This window comes from Phoca vitulina, unplaced genomic scaffold (genome assembly GCF_004348235.1).
Source record: "Phoca vitulina isolate PV1807 unplaced genomic scaffold, GSC_HSeal_1.0 scaffold21, whole genome shotgun sequence".
NCBI lineage: Eukaryota > Metazoa > Chordata > Mammalia > Carnivora > Phocidae > Phoca > Phoca vitulina.
Window position 1 is genome coordinate 18,075,776 of NW_022589724.1, and position 22,692 is coordinate 18,098,467.

The 22,692-nt window shown below is 39.1% G+C and overlaps 1 long non-coding RNA gene across 3 annotated transcripts in view; it reads right to left on the minus strand.

Annotated features, from left to right (window-relative positions):
* Window positions 1–10,220: 10,220 nt before the first annotated feature.
* The window catches only part of LOC116641240, a 31,404-nt gene continuing 18,932 nt past the window's right edge, over window positions 10,221–22,692 (minus strand). For all 3 annotated transcript variants that reach the window (XR_004301148.1, XR_004301147.1, XR_004301149.1), the window contains exons 2-4: window positions 20,216–20,395; window positions 16,421–16,522; window positions 10,221–11,372 (exon numbers count right to left, since the gene is read on the minus strand). This is a non-coding gene — a long non-coding RNA (uncharacterized LOC116641240). The remainder of the gene's footprint in view (window positions 11,373–16,420; window positions 16,523–20,215; window positions 20,396–22,692) is intronic.

Consider the following 22,692-nt stretch of genomic DNA (forward strand, 5'->3'; position numbering starts at 1 on the left):
ACTGAACAACTTGCAGCTTGGTCCAAAAATACATTTTGTTGTTGTTGTTTTTTAATTTAAATTCAATTAGCAACGTATAGTACATCATTAGTTTTAGATGTAGAGTTCAATAATTCATCAGTCGCATATAACACCCAGTGCTCATCACATCACATGCCCTCCTTAATGCCCATCACCCAGTTACCCCATTCCCATCCACCTCCCCTCCAGCAACCCTCAGTTTGTTTCCTAGAATTAAGAGTTTCTCATGGTTTGTCTCCCTCTCTGATTTCTTTCCATTCAGTTTTTCCTCCCTTCCCCTATGAGGATATGTCTTATATTCCACATATGAGTGAAACCATACAATAACTGTCTTTCTCTGATTGACTTATTGCACTCAGCATAATATCCTCCAGTTCCATCCACATCGATGTAAAATGGTATTTATCCTTTCCAATGCCTGAGTAATATTCCATTGTATATATGAACCACATCTTCTTTATCTATTCATCTGTCAGTGGACATCTCGGCTCTTTCATTTTTGACTATTGTGGACATTGCTGCTATAAACATTGGGATGCATATGCCTCTTCAGATCATTACATTTGTATCTTTGGAATAAATACCTAGTAGTATAATTGTGGAATGGGCAAAGATATTTGCAAATAACATATCAGATAAAGGGCTAGTATCCAAGATCTATAAAGAACTTAACATCCAAAAAATAAATAATCCAGTCAAGAAATGGGCAGAAAACATGAACACACATTTCTCCAAGGAAGACATCCAAATGGCCAACAGACACATGAAAAAATGTTCAACATCACTCAGCATCAGGAAAATACAAATTAAAAATACATTTTGACTGAGCCTTATATATATCATAAAGCACTACTCCCATACAGTTCCCTCTTGCTGATCTTTTACCTTACCACCATTACCCAAACGACTGACATCTGAAGAAAACTTAAGGAAGTTAATTAGAAGATATTATAGAAGAACGCTTGTCAACACAATCTTGGCTTTCTTTTTACCTTGGAGACTTTAGATTATGACCTGCATACCTTTAAATTCTAATAGTTTTCTAGATTTTGGCATTGCTCAACCTGTCAGTACCTAGGGTATCCTTTATGCTTCCTATATTGAGCATCAATCTACGAGCCGACTATTAGAGTTGCCTAAATCCCATGCCTCAGTTGAGGGAGACTAAAGGAGATTTTGGATCTTCTGAGTTCACTTGTTGCAAAATAAGAGAATGTAAGTTAAAAGAGTTCTTAGGAGAACTTCAATGCTCGAAATGAGAGTACAAGAAATATTAGGCAAAATTTTATTCCAATTCTCATGTGCTTAAGCAGCATATTGAGAGGAACACTTTCAATTCTTTAGAGAAGTTGGCCTTGATAAAGTCAATTTCCTGCACCTGAGTCTTCTGCGCTTGAAACTATTATGAGCCCCTGACCTCTGCCTAGTTCCTAACTATGGGTTGTCTGATTCTGGATTTTATTTTTTCGTCTTTGGTCCCATATTCATTCTTCTCCCATGGTACTTTTATTATTTTCATCTAAATACATATCACTACTCATTTTTATACATTACACTGCAATCTTTAACACTTATCTTTTTCCCATTTGTATCTCCCAAGGCAGGATCTCTAGTGGGTAACTCCTGCTCATAGCTGTTTTTTTGGGTCCACTGAGAAGTAGAAGCCTAGAAGGGATAAGATTTACAGCAGATTTATTGGGGGAGGGGCAGGAGAAGACAGGCTTCACAATGTGATGCAGGTCTGACACCTATGAACGGGAGAGAAAGGAGAAAAAGACTGAAGGGTGGAGCTTCAGACTGTTGCATAGTTCCAGGAAAGATTCAGCCGGGCCAACCAGAAGATTGAGCTAAAGTAACCCACCCAATAAGTTCCTTTGTCTCACTACAGTGGACTTTATTGCACTCAGCCATTGGCTGGGATCAGCCCATGGGAAGCATGGTAGATCCATGGTAGTAGCTGGGGACATCAGTCAGATATGCCACTCACAGAAAGAGATCTAAAAATTTCATTTTCCTGTCTGCCACACCAGGCTAATGAACAATAGTGGGATTTAAGGCAGTTACAAGAGATCTTTTTGGCCCAGGGTCTTTTCTTGTGATGTTTCCTATGTGATATTCAATCTTACGCTGGCTCCTTTTTCTTGTTTAAATCTTAACTCGAATATCAATTCTTCAGGTAATCTTCTCTGACCACATCATTCAATGTTGCTCTTGCTCCTGAGCAACTCAATATCACATTACCCTGTTTTATTTTCCTCCTGGCCTGAATTACTACCTGACATTATCTAATATATCTGAGTACTTATTTATCGTGTGTCTTCCCCACCCCGTTAGAGCAGTAGTCCAGTCTAATGTATTGAGTACTCTACTGTTAGTGCCTGAAAGCTCAACAACAATGCCTAGAAGGAATAAGGGGCACTATAAATATTGTTATTAAAATTCTTTTTTTCTTCTAATTCTGTCATTCATTGTGGATTCTCCTTCTTTAGACCATCCAAAACACCATACAAATCTCCCATATTACATATCATGATACCACAGTGCATCGTAGCTGGTGTTATCATGTCTCTGCCTCTCACTAGTCTGTGAGCTCCATGAAAGTGAAGGTCATGTTTTATATTGCCTATAAGAGACCATCAGCTATCTAGTCGTACTGATAAAGGAGTATTTATAAATAGTAGAAGGAACGAAGGGAAGATTGCCAATGCAGGCGCGCAGTATGCACTATCTCGCACATGTATAATGGCCTGTGGGCCAGGGGAGTATAACAGATGCATTTGAGTACACATACAACTATGGAAGAAGCACGGCAGGAAAAGATGGCAGATAGGCCTGAGAACTGGCAGCCATAAGAGCAACTGTGAGCAAAGTCTACAAGATGACTTTTCTCTTTGCAGGAGGTGCATCCATTTGGTGATCAAATAGGAACTATACAGTCAGGTTTGGAGAGGAAACCTGGTGTTTGCCTTTGTACTGGAGACAGGCCCTGAGGCTGCTGCCTGATCCTGGAGCCAGGGGTAGGGGCTGATTGTTCCAGTGTCCTTTCTTGTGAGAGCAACTGCTTTGTTCAGTGATCAAAGGCCCCTTCCATCCCACATTCCCACTTTGGTGTCACTTTGTCCCACACCCCTGGAGAGAGGCCCCCACTGTAAGCTGATACTATTTCCTGGCTTAGAAGGAGCACTTGAGTGTGCTTGTTGAACACCCATCCTGTCAATTTGTTGCATCATTATTCTCAATTTTAAATCCCTGATTTAATGACTTGTTGGGTTTCATTTTTTTTAGAGAAGGAATGTACTGGGGCTCTGCATTGACAAGGAGGGAGGCAATGTGGTAAGAGCATGATATTAGGTATTAGAAAAATCTGGGTTAGATTTTAGCTCCACTGTTTCCTAACTGCTCTCTCGGGCCAGTTACTTAACCTCTTGGCACATCAGTTTCCATATCCCCAGAGGATACCTATCTCATAAGATTTTCCTGATGGATAAACAGGATGTTGTGTGCTTTTGCAAATACACTTTCCAGCCCACACCGTGCTCAACACACCACGATCCCCTGCAATGTCTCTGGAATAGCTTTCCCATAACCTTTATGACCACTCAATAAAATGAGTGTACCTCCAGTGGAGGAGGAAGACACTTATTCCTCTTGACCCCGACCCTGGAGCTTTTTGTCACTGGAGGGTACTCAGGATTCTCTGTCCTGGTTGAGCTATTGCTTACGGAGGCAGTTATGAAGCAAAGAAAGGCTTTCAATCTATTTATCAAAGGCCTTGCAAGCATCTGCTTCAAGGTAGGTGAATCAATTAGGCAGTATTGAGCGGGGGAAAGTTAATCTGCATCCAAAGCGTTCTACTGCACAAACAAGTTAAATAAAAAATCAAGTGCAGGCCAATTGACTTTATTCCACTGTGACTGGAATTGAAGGAAGAGGAACCATTTCCCTTCAATGTCTTCTAGTCCTTTCTTACTTCTGCCTTAGAGTGGGAGCAGAAATCTTCTGGGAATAAGAGACTGCGGGTCCTGACATGTGACAAACAAGTGTTGCAATGATAATCATTACCTGAAGAATTAAACACTCTTGTGGATATTATTGCTCTTTTGGTATCATGGAAGGACTTTCATCCAGAAGAAAGTTTGGTCCAGTGGGTTTATATTGCAGGGAAACCATTGTTTCCAAAGAGATTTTCTTCTCTCTGCATATACCCTCATTAACTAGGGTTAGATCTTAAGTCTTATCTCTGACAACTCTCTTTTTTTGGCACCCTGAACCCAAGCAGGCAATAATCCTTAAAGGATCTATCTTTTCATATTAGTCACTTTCCCCGTTCTGATTGCCACTCCTGTATCTATATTCTCATTAACTCTTACTCAGAATACTACAGGGGATTGTTTAACTATACATTCCTCTGTATTCTTACTCTTCTCTAGTTCATTCTACACGTAAAAGCTAAATCAGTCTTCAGCATGACACGGTGGAAAGAATACATACTTAAGTGTCAGAGAGACTCCATTTTGCATCTCAGCTTAGCAATTTATTGACTTTGGGCAAGTTACTCAACCTTTCTTAACATCTACTCATCTGTAAAGTAGGAATAACTATAGTCCCTAACTCACAAAATATTTGTGATAACTAGAAGAGGCAGTACATGAAAAGCATTTAGTATAATGCTTCGTATCTAGTAAACGCCCAATAAATGGAAGCTACTAAAACATCATAGGAATTTATTGGAAAATGACGTTTTCTGATTATGTCATTGTTCTTCTAGGACTTTAGTTTCCTTGTGAGCAGAAAACATTTTTTATTCTTCTCTGTTTTAACACAAGCAGATGCAGTGCAGTGCATAGGTACCTACTCATATCATTCTACCTATTATAATGAAAGCAAAATCCCAATTTTACTATTTATCTTATAGCTAAATATAAAGGGTGGAGGGATTTCTTCCAGGTGGGGCAATTGTATAAACAGACATGTGGAAGTAGAGATCAGTGAGTAAAACATAGTGAAAGTCTATGCAAAGTGTTCTGTGTGAAAATGACCTCATGGTCTCAAAATGATGATTTATGTAGGGAAGCCATGAGATATATTGTGGAAAGGGATCCAGGGAGGGCCTGGAAGGTTCTAGAATTCTAGGTTATGAGTGCATGAGCACCAGGGTGCTATTGAGAGCTTTGGGGTGGAGGGAGTGATGGAATGCACCAGCCAAGAGAAACAATGTCCACCCGTTTAGGTCGAGGAAGGACAAAGCACAATGCCTTCAGAGCTCAGAACAAATCACCCAGTTCTATTTCCCGAATTGTTCATCTTCTATGAGGCATGATGAATGCTGACTTTAGACTCCTTCCTTTGGTTCTGCCAGCAATTCAGTAGCTTAATCTTTTTCCAATCTCAGCTGTTGCCTAATAATCTGTTCCAGGCACAGAAATTTCATTAACTCCTCAATGATGTCCACAGGCTTTGACCATGGATTTCATCTGTTAAGCTGCTTTTATTTCAGCTACTATACAAATTACCCTCTGCCTGGGAAAAAAACAACAGCCAAAAAAAAAGGGGGGGTTGGTGAGGAGGGAGATAGAGGAGAAAAGAATGGCCAAAGCCCTTCTGTATTTCTCAAACAACTTCCCTCTCCTTAGTGAAAATAGATGTCCAAAGGAGAAATTGAATTCCAAAGCAATGACTCGATAATGGAATGGCCCCAAATTTTCTCACCGGTAGCTTAAGTGGGGGCCCCTGTTGCAACCAGCATGATACGTGATTGTCTTATCATCCTTAGAAAACTATATTATAGGTAAAATGGAACTGTTACTGGTGCTGGAAATGTGGTGAGTGTTTACTGGTTCCTGCTAAGTCTGAGAAGTGGTTGAGATGGGGAGGTGGGAAGGGAGGGAGGGTGACAGGAGGTCCCCACTAAACATCTCCTGCTTAAAACCCCTGCCATACTGCTGTGCACAGCTTAGTGAATGATGCTGGGATTTCAGGCATCAGTGGAGAAAGTATTTTTGGACAGAAGTCATTCCTTCTAACCTTTTCCTCTGTGAAGCCCCTTCTAATTTGTAAAGTGAGTTGCAACTTCCCCTGTGTTTCTGTGATACACTGAATCTTCTTCTGTATCCCTTATCAGAGTGCATCACACTATTTGATTAACATATCTGTTTTTTTCTTCCCTTTTGAATTCTTTGAGGGCAAAGGTCAAATTATATGAGATTAACAATAATGTGAGGAGGCCAGGAATTCTCTGGGTATCAGCAGCAGCATAGCTAAGGATAGTAGTTACTAATAGGTAGCCAAACAAACCAGAAAAATACCAAGAGACAGAGCCCATTTGGATTAGAGAGAATAATGTATATAAAGTATATAAAGTGACTGCTACCAGGTGGTGATATCAGTGGAGCTGGGGTGTTTGCTCTGTCACTTCAATGGGCACATTTGTACATACTGATTTCTGTTATTCTGCCACTTAGAAATTTAGCTAGACCCTCAGAAGCTTCCATGGGAAGAGGTAGTGATTTAGGGTGCGGTGGGTACCCTTAATGGTTCTTTGCTTGCCTGTTTGTTTTAATAATCTGGGTTGCAACTCTACTCATCTCCCTTTAGGACTTGACTGTATTATGATACACAAGAGGGGATATAGGGTTAGTGGTGCTAAGAAAAGACTGTATGAGGTCTTTTCTCATTCTGGGTGATGCTTCCAAAAAGACAAGTAGAAATGGTTGGACCAGGTACGGGCTAATGTCAGCATTGCTGACATGCTTTCAAAATATTTCTCATTAACAATTTTTGGATCGCAGTTTTATTTTGAAATGAAATGACAGAATGTAAACATTTCAAATAGGTGGTTTGCAAGTTTTGTGTATAGTGTCTTATACTAAACAGATGCCCTCCCTTTGATTATATTGCACATTAAACATTTTTCATGTTTTGAAAAATAACTTTTATTTATAAACTGATTGTTTTATAATTTACTTGAGATTATCAATTCAGAGATGCTCTAATCCAGTAGGATTATGAATTGAATTGATGGGATTCTATCTTGGGTGGCTTTAATTCTGTTTTCTTTGAAAAACATGGAGTTGGTTTCCCATCTCCTATTTTTCCATTTCCCTCTATGAAGTATATAGGCTGGCAACCTTATTTCATAAGTGGAAGAGTCTGAGCAACAGAAATATCAGTCAGCATAGTCAATATCATCAAATATCTGTGATGAAACCAGAATCCAAGTCCCATTCTTTGCTTGAAAATGACTATAGCCACTTCACCAGCACCCCACCCCTCAAAAAATGCTTTGGGGTTATAGTACTCTTCTCTCTTGTTTTCATTTTATTGGGGAATAATTAACAAATATAATCATATATATTTAAAGTGTACAAAATAATGATTCAATATGCATATACATTGTAGAATGATTGCCAAGATCATGACAATTAACCCATCTATCACCTCACACAGTTAACATTCGTTAACTTGTATGTTTGTGTGTGTGTGGGGAGAATGCTTAAGATCTACTAAGAGCAACTTTCAAGTATATTATATTGTTATTAACTATAGCCACCATGTCATATATTAGATCCTCAGTACTTATTCCTGTAACTGAAAATGTGTACCCTTTGGCCCTGGAAAGCACCATTCTATTCTCTATTTTATCTATAAAATCAGGTTTTTTGTTTTGTTTTGCTTTGCTTTTTTAGATTCCACATATAAGTAATGCTGTAGAGAATTTGTCTTTGTCTGGCCTGTTTCACTTAACATAATGCCCATAATTCATCCCTGTTGTTGCACATTGCAAAATTTTCTTCTTTTTTATGGCTAAATAACATTTCATCGTATGTGCTATATTATATATGATATGTCATATATAGATATCGTATTTTCTTTATCATGTATATATGTCATAAATATCATTTTCTTTATCTGTTCATCTGTCAAAGAGCATTTAGGTTGTTTCTATATCTTGGCTATTGTGAATAATTCTGCATCAACACATGTGTGCAGATATCTGTTCAAGAAACTGATTTCAGTTCCTTCAGATATATATATCCAGGAGTGGGCTTGCTGGATCATATGGTAGTTCAACTTTTAAATTTTTGAGGAACCTCTACACTGGTTTCCATAATGGTTATATTATTTTACATTCCTACCAATAGTGTATGAGTTCCCTTTTCTTTACATCCTTGCTAACATTGTTACCTCTTGTCTTTTTGATAATACCCATCTTATAAAGGTATTGATTCATTCTGGGGTGTTTTTTTGGAAATTTTTATTTATTTATTTTTATTATTATGATTCATTCTAGTTTTGATTTGCACTTCTATGGTGATTTGTGATGTTGAGCATCTTTTCATATGTCTACAGGCCATTTCTATGTTGTGTTCAGAAATATGTCTACTCAGGTCTTTTGCCCATTCTTTAATTGGATTATTTGCTTTTTTTGCTATGGAGTTATATAAGTTCTTTCTATATTTTGGGTATTAACATCTTATCAGATACATGTTTTATAAATATTTTCTCCTATTCTGTAGGTTGCCTTTTTAATTTATTGATTGTTTCCTTTGCTATGCAAAAGCTCTTTAGTTTGATGTAGTCCTACTTGTTTATTTTAGCTTCTGTTACTGGTGCTTTGGTATCTTATCCAAGACTCTCTCTATTTTTTTGATTGCTTATTTTATTTATTTTATTTTGTTTTATTTTATTTTATTTTATTTATTTATTTTTTTACATGTAAGATCAGTCCTTACCACCATCCATATTTCTACTCACCTGTAAATCTAAAACTAATCCCAGTTAAGACTTCTGTGAAGCTCCTCGCTCACAAATTTTTTAGGCTTGTGTTACTTTCAGTTCTGCTACCCCTAGACCTTCTTCCTCAAGGAGGTAGTATATAGCATTGTCGTGAAACTCAGTTTTCATAGGCAGGCAGAACCCCTGCCAGTTCCACTTACTGAGATAATGCTAAGCAAGTTACATTGCTGTTGCCTCCTAGACTTGATGTGAGATTTAAATGATGTAATGCATAGGAAATGTACAGTAATGGGTGCATTTTTCATGCTATATCTGACTAGCATTAGGATAGATAATATTGGCCAGACCAGTGGTCAAGTTTATATCTGAACCTGAATTCTGTCTGTTGGATTTTCATTTTCTATTCAGTTCTTGAAACTGTCTAGGTAACTGCCATCATTCTTCTCCGGTATAGTGGTTTCTCCAATATATACATGGTGGCCAGACCATGTATACCTGAATCTCCTTAGAAGACTGTTTAACATCAGATCTCTGGGACTCACCCCTGTCCTACTGAATTTGTGTGGTAGAACTCAAAAACCTTCAGTGCTACAAGCTCATAGTTTATCCTGGAGTACATGACGATCTGACAGTCCTGTCCTATTCCAGGACTATGGTCTGTCAGGAACTTACAGGACATCCCATCCCTTCCATGAGATTAGTGGGACTGTTTTCATTTGTCCGGATCTCTGAAAATCTCCTTTGCTTTCATTCTGTGTTCATTCTAATTATCAAGCATCTCCCTTACTCAAAGTTGGAGCCTTCAGAGCTGACTATTCTCCTAAGTTCTGTCCTCTGTTGTCATTTGTTTAAAATGGCATGTGTTGGGGCACTGGGTGGCTCAGTTGGTTGAACGTCCAACTCTTGATTTCATCTCAGGTCATGATCGCAGGGTTGTGAGATCAAACCCTGAGTTGGGCTCCATGCTGACCTTTGCCCCTCCCCCTCTAAAAATAAATGAACAAATGAATGAATTAAAATGGCATGTGTTGCCTCCCAGACCAGACTTCCTTCCATCCCCGCCCTTCAATGAGCATAACTTCTGGCTGGATGATCAGTCTGCTCCCCTTTTCAACTGTGAATATATTTCTCCTCTGTCTTTTCCCCTATAATATTGGGGATGATCATCTTTACCCATTAACACTCATTTCTTTTGGGTAGGATTTGACCCCACCTTTGGCTTCTGAGATAATCCTGAATAGCTTAAATGGATGAATATGTGCATCTCCTGGCCATAGCCAGTGGCTCAGATGGCCACTGATCTAATCCAGTCAATAAGAGCAAGGAGATGCTGGGAGTGGGAAAGAGGCTGAATTAAAAAAAATAAACATATATTTTTGTTTGGAAATTATTGGAAGATACATTATTTTTTTTTTCCTGAGTCAGTGGCTCACAGTCCTTTCTATATGTTAAAATCCCTTGATTGTCTTAAACCTCATGTTCAAGACTAATTGTGTTAGTTGCCTTTTCCCCCTCAATGTGGCTATGCTATTCATTTGAAATTCAGCAAGGGACATTTGTTTCTGTTTGTATTTTATTTCATCTTTCTTCCTCATTTTTGTTAATATTTTTTGATTACGTGATACATCAATCCAGTACCAAGGTTGGAAGTATATACAAGCTATCCCTAGGGAAGTGCTCCTACAACCACATTCTGTTCACCAAACTCCTACTCAAGTCCATTAGTGACCAATCTTGTTAGTCTCTGGGTTCTCCTTCCTCTGATTCTTGGTGCACAACTGAGCAGAAATGTTTATTTTCGTATTTCCTCTTCTTTGTTACACAAAAGTTAGCTTCTATAGATACTTTTTTTTTTTTTTTTTTGCATTTTTCTTTCTTTAAAGAAAATACAAGATACAAGATATCCTGGGAATCTCTTCTTACCAGTCCACAGAGGGCTTCTTCATTCTTTTTCAGCTGCATCCTATATAGCACTGCTCTTGTTTTATACCATTCCAAATCATTCAACCACTCTGCTTTATGGCCTTTTACATTATTGTTTTCAATATTTTAAAATTACAAGGCTTCAATAAATAAACTTGTGTATACACATATTTGCATATCTGAAGGATAAAAATTGGGATAAACTTCTATATGTGGGATTACTGGGTCAAAAGGTAAATCATATTTATTAGATATTGCCAAATCCTCATCCAAAATCATCATACCAATCTGCATCCAGATCCACATGCATGAGAGTATCAGCTTGCCCATAGCCTGGCCTATAGAATGTGTTATCACACATTTTGTCAATCTGATAGGTAAGAAATGGTTCCAATTTGCACACCTCTAATTATGAGTGAAGGCGAATATCTTTACACAGATTTTTCCATATTTTTTTCTCTATTTCAGTGGTTCTAAACTATGAATGTGCATTAGAATTGCTCTGTGTGTGTGTGTGTGTGTATGAGAGCATGTGTGCATGCATATCTTTTAACATATGAGCTTTTTAGGTAAAAGATCTGTAGGTGATTCACTGTTGGCACAGCTGATACTGTAAAGTACTGCTTTGGGTCATTCAGAATGAGGAGATGGGTGTGGAGCTTCAGCAGTCACTGTTGCTACCATGGGAGGATCTGCTTGAAGAAGAAGCCAATGGGAAAAGAAGAAAATGGTGATCCACTGGAGTAATCTAACATGTAAAGTCAATTCCATCTACCTACTCTTATATATAAATCATTAGATTTTCCCCCATAAGTCAATATATTGGATTTTTATGCATGGTCAATAGTTCCATTTCCTTGCTGCAGCAATTTTTTTTCTGCCTAGAATGCTCTATACCCTTTCCACTCCTCTTCCCCCCACCCCCCTTTTTTTTTGTATAGCTCATGCTGAATAATCCCTTAAGACTTGAATTTAGACAGTCCCTCCCTCCCTTCTAGAAACCCTTCTGTCAATCACATCACCTTCCTCATCACCTGTTCCGGTTATGTGCATTTCTTCCTTGCTCTTTAGCAACTTGTGTTATAATAGTAATATATGCTATTGCACAGAGCCATGTTGCTTTGTTACTGTCTATCCCTCTACATTGTGAGGCCCTTGCATGCTTGGAGTACTTCATATTCATGTATGTATTGTGGGAAGGAGGAATTCAAGCTGCCTTAAATTTGAACTTAAGAATAAGTTGACTTAAGAATAAGTCGTGATCCCTTGTGGTGCCTGGGTGGCTCAGTCGATTGAGCACCCAACTGTTGATTTCATCTTAGGTCATTATCTCAGGGTAGTGGGATCAGGCCCCACTTGGAGCTCCATGCTTGGCAGGGAGTCTACTTGGGATTCTCTCTCTCCCTCGCCCTCTGCCCCCTCATCTCTATCTCTCTAAAATAAATAAATTAATCTTTAAAAAAAATTAGAAGTCATGATCCCTTTTTAGAAATTACTGTTTTGAAGAGGAAAAAAGTTGACACTGCAATAGATATGTTTAAATGTGTGATACTTTAGATAGTATATGAATGATTGTAGGGAGTATTATGGATATCATTTATTAGAGAAATTATAGAAGGTGCCATGGAAATATGCTAGCAGGTGTGGCCTGGGTGAATATTATTCAGTGCTCTATTCCCTGTGGTAACTGGGAAAGAACCTTCAGGAAAGCTGTCTTCAAAATTTAGATTTTAGTCATAGTTTACGCTCTGATGTATCCACTGCTATCAGTGTTCTGCCACACAAGCCTTTCAGAAAAAGGTCTTCCCAACACAGCAACCCTATAGTATCACTGCCTTGAAGAAATAAAGTAAATTGTGTCACATACAGCAAGAGCAGCCCGGGGAGAACAATGGTAGGAGCTATGGCAGGTAAAAGAAAGCAGAGTCAGGTAAATTTGGTAAAGCCAAGTGATATGCAGATTGATTTGGGAGACAGATAAGCCTCTCTTCCCCAATCCCATCAGTCACATTGAAAAGACACCCAGGAGAGATCTAGAACCTTGTTTTTAAAATCAATGTTATTGAAGTATAATTTACATTCAATTAAATACACCCATTTTAAGTGTAAAGTTAATGATTCTTAATAAGTGGATACATCCATGTAACCACCACCACACTCAAAGTGTGAAATATTTTCCTTAATTCCAAAGGTTCTCTGTGCCCTTTCTTTGTCAGTTACCCCAGCTTCCACCTCTCTGTTTCTAAGCAACCACTGGTCTGCTCTGTGTCTCTATAACTTAGATGTGACTTCTTTTTTTTCTCTTTCTAAGGATCTGCCAAACTGTTTTCTGAGGAGATTGTACCATTTTACATTCCTAACACCATGCATGAGAGTTCTAGTTGCTCCACAAATTAGTTAACACTTTCTAGTGTCAATCTTTTTACATTTTAGCTGGTGTGTTTCTTTGTGCCTTTAATTGTAGCACTTTATGTAAATTTAAGAAACTAGCTTAGGTGATAAAAAAATCGATCAAGTTTCTGGAGATGTCTTCAACCATCCTTCCTCTCCCTACTTGTGCATGCTGTTCTTTCTATCAAGAGATACATTTTATTTCTCCTCCTCTTTAATCCAGGCTGGTATTTTGACTGGCCAATGAAATGTAGCAGAAATGATATTCTGGGACTTCTGAGACCAAGACTTAAGAAGATTGACAGCTCCCACTCCCTGAAACTAAAGATTCATGTGCTATATGGGCTACTTCAGCCCACATAGAAGTCATATTGTGGAGAGCTAAGACACTGACTGACCACCACTGGTGAACTCTCAGCCAGCCAAAAGCCAGCATCATGTGAGTGAGCCATGTTAGACTTAAAGCTCTGCTAAGTCTCCCGATGACCAGACTCCACTGACAGAAGAACCATCCAGCTGAATCCATTCAACCCATAATTGTGAGAGATAATAAAATGGTTATTTTAAGCCACCTAATTTTGGAGTGGTTTGTTAAGTAGCAATAAATAACCGAAATATTTGTATACAAAGTTCCTAGTTCAGAGCTCAATAAATATTTGCCAAGTAAATACATTCACTCATTCAACACACACTCTTTGTGTACTTAGCACTGCTAAGTATCACAGCACTGCTGTGTGTCTTGAGAAAAATAGAAAGGAGATTGTTTCCTCAATTTGCAGATGATGATAGCATTTAGTTTTAACATTTAGGAATCCTTTGACTGTATATCACCTCATTTGGCCATGATCAAGAGTCTCTTTATCCAAATCAGGCCCTGCTGGGAGTCTGGAATAATTTCCCTAGCCACCAAGTACCATGAATCATCCACACCCCCTCCTCTAGCACAGCCTTTGTAGTTCCTGGGAATCCAGCAATGCCCACTGCTTGAGGAACACTAGAAACATGACCTACTTCAGTCATGTCAGCAAAGATTTTATCTTGCAGTAGTTCATTCTTTGAGTAAATGAGGTGCAATCTTGAATAGCTGTAGGATAGTAAATTGATCACTGATGGAACTCATTCGAGCAGCCCCCATCACCCTCCACTCAGCTGCAGTTTATAGGCAGCGGTGACAGATGAAGTCCAAAAAGAACACAGCAATTGCAGCTGCCTTGATGCCTAGAGCACAGGATGCCCTTTTTACCTTTTTTGAGAATGAAAGAGGTGGAATGAGCCACCATAACGCAGTCTGCCCCTGACTATGTTCTGATCCTTCCTCCTCTCACAACAAGGGACATTGGTGGCTCACTGATGGTTTGAGCTAGATGAGACCTAATGTAGCCCAAACTCATCCTTTACCAGATAGGGAAAAGGAGGCCTCAGGAGGTTAAGTGATGCTCTGCTAATCATACAGGGAATTAAAAGCATGGCTAAGACCGCATGTCAGGTCACTAGGATCTTAATCATATGTCTTTTCCATTTCAACACCCTGTATCTCTGCTTTCCTGGGACTTGGGACTCCCCCCCCCCCCCCCAAATAACTGCTTGTGTTTTTAGAAGAGATCTGTCATTTCCTTGAGAGGTTAGATCATGAAGACCAGGATATGTGCTGAGACCATCTCTAAAACCTCATCACCTTCCTGTCACTAGCAGCCCCTGTCTAACCTTCCTTTCTATTTTATTCATTCAGCAAAGTTTCCTGGCTGACTAAAATATAGAAAATCCTATACAAGATATTTTGGGGGATGCAAGATTATAGAACACTACTTTCTGGGCTCAATAAATATATTTGGTGAGGGGTAATTAATATTCAATTACCTATAATAAAAATCAGTATGTGGCAATTGTCCTGTATATATGATAATTAACAGTTTCACATTCCAATGAAATGAACCCTGATTGTTTCCCTACAACAGTGGAAGTCATACAAAGTCTACAAAGTGTGTTCCCCTGGAGCAGCTGCATCAGCAGGACCTGAGAGGTTGTTAGAAATGCAGATATGCAGGTTGCACCCCAGACCTTCTGAATCACAATCTGTACTTTAATAAGATTTTCAGGAGGTTTGCACTCACATTAACATTTGAAAAATCTGAAACAGAATAAAGAGGAGTGGAGGAAGGAGGAATTGGTTTTGACCAGTGTGATTAAGGAAGACCCCACAGCAGAGGGCGGCAGAATGATGTGTTGATCAAGACACTTGGGTCAGACAGAACTGGATTAAGCTGGAGGCACTTGAGCAAGTTATTTAAATGATTTATTCATTAAAAAAGGCATAGTATTAGTGCCTGTCTCCTAGGGTATGTGGAAGTTAGGTGAGCGTTGGGAATGAAAAGGTGGGTGTGGGAAGGAAGAGCATCAGGACACAATAATCTGCAACATTGTTGTAAGTGAAGCTATGGAGGGGTGGGGTTGAATTCATTGTTAGCTGAGTGGTTGCCTGGAGTGCTAATACCATTAGCAAACATTGAAAAGCTGAGGGAAAAGAATGGAAGAAGAAGAAGATGATGATGATGATGATGATGATGATAGCACTTCTAGTCTTACCCTGTGGATTTTGACCCTTGAGCCCTATTCTAACTTGTCAATCTCATGTCTCAAAGGACTTTACAAGCCTGAATACAGTGGAAGTAAAGGTAGAGGTCCCTTGGGACTTTGAATATTTTTTTTTCCCCTGAAATAGATACATAGCAGCCCTTTAACTCTACTGTAAAAAGGCTCCCTAAATGCAGCTCTATTTTTCACACCACATAGCATTTTGCTTTATGCACATAGTCATGTAATGTAAAGGGTAATTCGGAGTTGATAAATTAGCAGCCAGGAAAAAGGTCTACAAGGAGCTTCAGTAAGCCATTTAGCATTTGGCGAGTTCTGTAGAGCTTTGGTCTCTTCCCACACCCAGAGGTAGTAAATATCCCTCTCCTGATGGTACTTGTGGAGAGTGCCTCTGCAGTTTGATACTCTGTGAAGTTGCATTCCTGTGAGCAACAGTCGTTTCATGTTCTACATTAGAACTTGGGAGGCATATTTCTTTTTATTTATTTATTTATTTATTTATTTATTTATTTGTCAGAGAGACAGAACACAAGCAGGGGGAGAGGCAGGCAGAGGGAGAAGCAGGCTCCCCGCCGAGCAAGGAGCCCGATGTGGGACTCGATCCCAGGACCCTGGGATCATGACCTGAGCCGAAGGCAGCCGCTTAACCGACTGAGCCACCCAGGCGTCCCCTTGGGAGGCATATTTCTGAGGCACCTTTCCATTCAATGGGGAAACTATAGCCCCAGGAGACATCATGACTTCCCAGGATACTTACCAGCTGGTTATCTCAGGTGAGCTCCTTAGGTCAAATGATGTATTTCTTTTCTTCCTTCCCCCATCCCTCTTTTCCCACTTCTTTTTCTTCATGACTTCATTGCTGGTGAAAGATTACTGATGTTAGATAAAGCTATAAAATCAAATTAAGTCAGGATTAAATAGGAAGCATGCAGTTAGATGAGTTTGCTTTCTCAGTGACTGAGCGGCTGGAGTCTAATTGTGACCCTGCATAACACCTCTTCAGGTTTAGGAACCAAGATCCCTAACCAACATTAGTTCAATGTGAATCTGCAGTATGATGTATCTAGCCAAAAAAAAAAAAAAAAAATAGGGAAAAGAAATAAGAAACATCTGATATAAACATCATCTCAGATTAGAGCTGAACTAATGAAGGTGAAGGGTGGAAGGGTGTATGCATTCAGGAAAGGCTGAGTTTTATGATTTTAAAGTTTCTTCTGATGCCTAGGGTTCACTACTCTAGGATAGTTGTCTCACTAAATTTAACAGCTCCAAGCTGGTAACTTGACGAGAAATGGAAGATAAGGTGAGTTTTTTGAAAACTTGAAATTTGCATGTGTGAGCTCTGAATTCAGCATCTTTATTCTTTTGGCAGGAATTGGCTCTTCCATCAGGGCTTGCAGGGGACTAGAGCTGTCTAGAAGGAAATAGTTGCATTTGAGGCTGTGAGGGATTATTTACAAAGGAAATCCACTTGCCTTGCAGGCTCTATCCTAATGGACTCTTTATTGAGCTTATTATCTTGTTGATAACACACACAATCACTTTGCTACCAGTTTCCTCTTGTTTCAGGCCAACTTGCTCTGATCTTTATGGGAAAACATAGTGATCTAGTAGGGATACTAGACTAAATAGAAACCAACCTGCCTGTATTTCTATCTCCACCAACACATTGCTGACTATGAGCCACTTAACCTGTCTTTGCTTTTACTTTACCACCCACCAAATATAATAATATAGTAACTCCAACCTTTGGCATTTGTATAGAAATTTACAGTTTCAAATCATTTTCATATCCACTTTTTTATTGGAATCTCATAATCAACCTATGAGGAGAGCAGTGATGTGGACCTGTAAGTGATACAGATGCAGATTTTTTAAAGAAGAAACCCACAGGGTGGTAAGTTAAGTGATTGCTTAAGGTTGTACTACAGTGAATGATGAAGCCTGTCCTTGAACTCATAGTTTATGATTCTTGTTAGAAGATATTTTTCACAAAGGTAAAATTATGTCTCTCATGCAAATGTAACATGAACACATTTATTGTATTTAACTCATTAATTAATAAGGAACAAATAAAATGTTACAACTGGTTCAGAGGAAAACTCAAAAGTTTCATACATTAGAGTCAGATAAGGAATGCTGAAATTTCAGATCTGCAAAACTGTTCAATATCCATAGAGTGATAATCTGTTGCATTCCATGGATATACTTTGCATTTCCATAAATAACAATTATTTGTTTTACTGCAACTTGCAGGGTTATAAAATTACTCAAAGACAATAAAAGGCAGAGATAACACTGATGGATGAGCATCTTACAAAATATTGAACATTATTTTCTTCAACTCAAAATGTGGTATTCTCATTGCACAACACTACACTCTAAAGAGCCAGTAATATCCTTTTCTTCTTCATAACTGACTCCATAACTGATCATCATCTCTGACGTTTGTTAGATACATATCAATATTTTAGAATTGCTAGCATTTGGTAATAGAGACAAAAATACTTAGGTAGTAACGATATTGGTAATAAAAAAAACAAAAACAACTAGCATTTGTTGGGTATGTAGTATGTACCAATTGCCAGTAGCACCTATTAATCTGTTTTTGTTTTTCTTATCTCATTTAATCATTAAAGTAATCTTTTGACAGAGGGCCTACTCTAAGGAAATAGTTGTGGATATAGTAATTAACTTGCCCAAAACCATCCATAGAATATTCCATGATGGTCCTAGATTTTAATTTTTTGTAACACTTAAAAGAATTAGATCATAGATAAGATACTTAACTGCCCTGTACTTGAATCTGGCAGCTAAAAATGGAATAATTATATAAAACTATAATAATATTAATGCTACAAGGGATTCAAGAACTTTAGGAGGGAAAATGTTATATCAACCTGAGGATATATCACTAAGAGTTGTGTGTAAAGTCTCACTGCAAAGAGAATGATTTTCATCAGTTTCTCTCATTAGACTCCTACTGAGAGATTGTTCTGGAGGTAAGGAGTGAGGATATAGGTCCCTGTTTAGCAGAAGGAATACTGTTTTGTTTAAATCATGGCCTTTAGAACTGGCTTGAGCTAATACTTCTGCTGAGTGATTTACAAGATTTATTTAACCTATCTGAGCCTCAGTTTTCTCATCTTAAAATGGATAAAGTATCATCACCAACCTCAGAAGACACTATAGGTTAAGTGGAATAATACAGGTCAAGCACTTTGAATTGTGCTTGGCACATGGCAGCATTCAATAAATGGAAGCATGTATTCTTTGCTATTAGAACACCTGCATTCAAATTCAACATCCTCCTTTAATGTTACCTTATATTTTAAAATAATGATTGTGTCTGAAAATAATTTTAGGTAATAGACGTTTTAGAGGGCACGCTTATAAACCTTCCAGAGCCTTTTGCTCTCCTTGAGGATGCTCTTACATACCTCAAGGAAACTGCTTTTTTAGTTGAGAACATTAGACTAGCTCTCCAGTGTCCCTTTGAATTTGTGTTCATTATAAGGTAGGAGACTCATCTGCCTTCTGACATCAGAATGGGGAAAGGGATGGGGTGCTGGTTAATTGAAACTGCAGTCCAGGTAATTCTTAGCCTTGTGTTGGGATGAGCAACCTGAGACAACTATTTCCTTGATATGGAGAAGATTACTTTTAAATTGCTTAAATCCAATCTCTCACTTCCATGAAAGCCTGTCATTTATAAGGCATTATTAATTTAATGCCATTCAGCTCTTCGTGCTCTTTTGTTTCGGGTTTGTTATTGGACTGTGGGAGGGCATAGACATGGAAGGATGAAATCCATCTCCTCTAGGGGACTTACCGTCTAGTTGGGAAGCCCTGAATTCATGAGGACACAATTCACGTTAAGTATAGAGAGTTAGCATTAGAAATCAGATCCAGAAATTACAAACGAATGGCCAGTAAACCTACTTGTCCTGTAGATATGTGTATTTAATTTGAGCTCGGATGCAACCTTTATAAGTCTAAAGAAAAAAATCAGTACTTTCCTGAATTAAAATAAAAATAGGTCTCATAAGAAATTTAGGATTTCTGGTATCTCACTTATGGCATTAACATCCTACCCAGCAACCATCAGCCTGCCCGTGAGCATTAGTTGCCCCTTGTAAAAGGTTTAAGAAGTCTCTAGTTCACCATATCCAGCTTAAATTAGTGGTTTATCATAACTAACTGGTCGCTGTATGCATTTGATCCTGTGACCCCTGAAATAGTGACTCCTGACGAGAGTATAATGTGTCCAGGGAATGAGATTCATTTCAGGGTTCATTTCAACGGGGAACAGAGCTGGGGAAATAGCAAACTAAAATTGGAGCATCTACTGTTTCACCGACTTTATATATATTTTCTCAATTAATTCTTGCAACAACTGTCTTAAGGAGGTGGCACTATAACTTTCACAATTGAGGAAAATGAGGCTCTGTGTTTATTTAGAATTGCCTAACTGGCAGAGGGAAGATGTAATTCCAAGATAGTGGAAAGAAAATGACCCAGCAAGACTTTGTTTTTAAACTGATAGCCTTACCTTGTGGTTTATAGTAGTCAGGATAGAATAAGCAATGCTGTGGTAATAAACAAAGCCTATATATCAATGGCTCAACAAATAGTAGTGGGTCCAGCAGCGACTCAAGGCAGCTTCCTTGTAAGAAGTGACTAGTGATCCCAGCAGATTCTGTCTTGCGGCAGCAAGAGGTTTCCATAATCACTGTTGTAAGGAGAAGAGAGAACTCAAAGGTCTTGCATGTGTATTCACTGCCACAGCCTAGGCATGCCACTCTGTTCACGGTTCATTGTTCAAAATTAATGGAATGACCCTGCCAACGAACAGAGAAGCTGACAAGTCTTCCTTGTGCCCAGGAAGGAGAGGGGGCTGCATATAAATGAGTACCAGTAAAGTCCAACATGATCATCTTGGCAAGTTATACAAATTTTTCGGCTCACTTTCCTTATTGGCAAAGGAGAATGATAGCTTTCTCACAAGATTTTAGTGGTGCTTTGAGATGATGTTTATAAAGCACTGAGTACAGTGGATGACTTTAAGTGACCAATAAACTTACCTATTTGATTTGCTCTATCTGATCAAGACAGCATGGGATCACAGTGCTTTTCCTTTTCTTTTTCTTTTTTTTTTTTTTAAGATTTTATTTATTTATTTGACAGAGAGAGAGAGTACAAATGGGGAGCGGCAGGGAGAGGGAGAAACAAGCTCCCGCTGAGCAGAGAGCCCGACGTGGGGCTCAATCCCAGGACCCTGGACTCATGACCTGAGCCGAAGGCAGATGCGTAACCGAGTGAGCCACCCAGGCGCCCCAACACAGTGCTTTTTCTGTACTGAATCGGGCAACTGAGTGGAACTCAGTTCCACTACTGATAATTATCTAGCTATGGAAAAATCTCTGAGGTTTCATCTAAAGGGTAAGAAGGTTGAACTATGTGACCTCAGGGTTCCCCTCTGCTCCCAATAGTCTATGTTACCAGTAGTTTTCTTCAGAACAACTGTGAATGCTGTCAGCCCGCGCCTAGCATGGTCCTTTGATCCAGAAGTTATTCCATTTGGAGAAATTTAGAAAAATGTTTTCCCGTGTAAGGATTCCACCTTGCAGGGTGCCCAGCATTATGCTAGATAAAGAATAAATGTTTGAGTAAATGAATGACCACCTGTATTACACAGCTCAGGCTGCCATAACAAAATACCACACAGCAGACTATTTCTGGAGGCTAGAAGTCCAAGATGGAGGTGCCGTCATGGTTGGTTTCTGGTGAGAGCTCTTTTCCTGGCTTGCAGATCACCCACCTTCTTGCTATGTCCTCACATATGGACATATGTCCTTTGTGTACATACATTACTCTTCTCGCAAGGACACCAGTCCTATTGGATTATGATTCCATCCTTACTATGTTAATTAACTTTTATTACCTCCTTACAGGTCCTATCTTCAAATACAGCCACAGAAGGGCTAAGAGCTTCAACATATGAATGGGGGAGGGGAGACACTATTCAATCCATAACCACCATAAGCCATGATAGTTGCAAATATGGCCTTAGAGTATGGGCCATAAAAAAATACCCTTTGCCCTTTTCTGAAGAATACAGTGATTTCCAATGGAAAGAGCTCTATCCTGGGGGTACTTTCTTATCAGATTCTTATCACTTCTCTTGGTTTCTTCTTATCTGTAAAATTAAGGTAGTAACTAAGCAATATATAGGTTTTATCTTTGATCCAATCCACAAGATTAATGATGAAAACAAAAGAACTGAGACCATGTCTGGGGATCAGCGAGAAAGTGTAGCATGATTAATTAGAAATGCCTTTCGTGGGCACAGAAGGGGACAAAGATGATATATACAAAGCTTGTGTATCTGAAATTTTTGGACTAGATAAACTGTAAGGAAATTCCCTAATTTAACATTTTATCATTTTATAAAGGAGCACAATTCCTCTCAGATAAAGGGGGCCTTAGACCCACAGAATCAGAAAGGAAATAGTATTTGACTGGTTTTCGAGTCAAGACCTAAAAGCAAACTGGAAATAAATAATGTGGTGCTGATATCCAAGGGGAGACCTTTTGTCAGGCTGTAGGAAACCTAGAGGTAAAGGTAAGGTTTAGGGCTTGAGGGGGGAACCTGCAGGGTGTGTTTGCCAAAAGGGGGCAGCAGAAGCCAGGCTCAGCAAAGTGGGTCAGAGGAGCTGAGCTGGACCCCACAGCTTCAGCTCTCTGCTGTCGCTGCCAGTTCCCAGGAGCGGGCACAAGGGGGAAAGCCTGATGCTTAAATGACAGGGCAGGAGTGGTTTTAGCCAAGGTGCACTCGAACCATGTGGAGAGAAAACTATGGCTTTTCATTTGCTTTTAAATTGTTCCCTCACCATCTTGAACTTGCTGACCTGGACCAGCACATTCACCCTAAGCAGGAACAGCAAATTGCATTTCTCTTGCTGACCTGGGAGGGCTGGAGTTGAGCACCTGGCTATTTTCCTGCAACCCCCTGCCAGTGTTTATTTC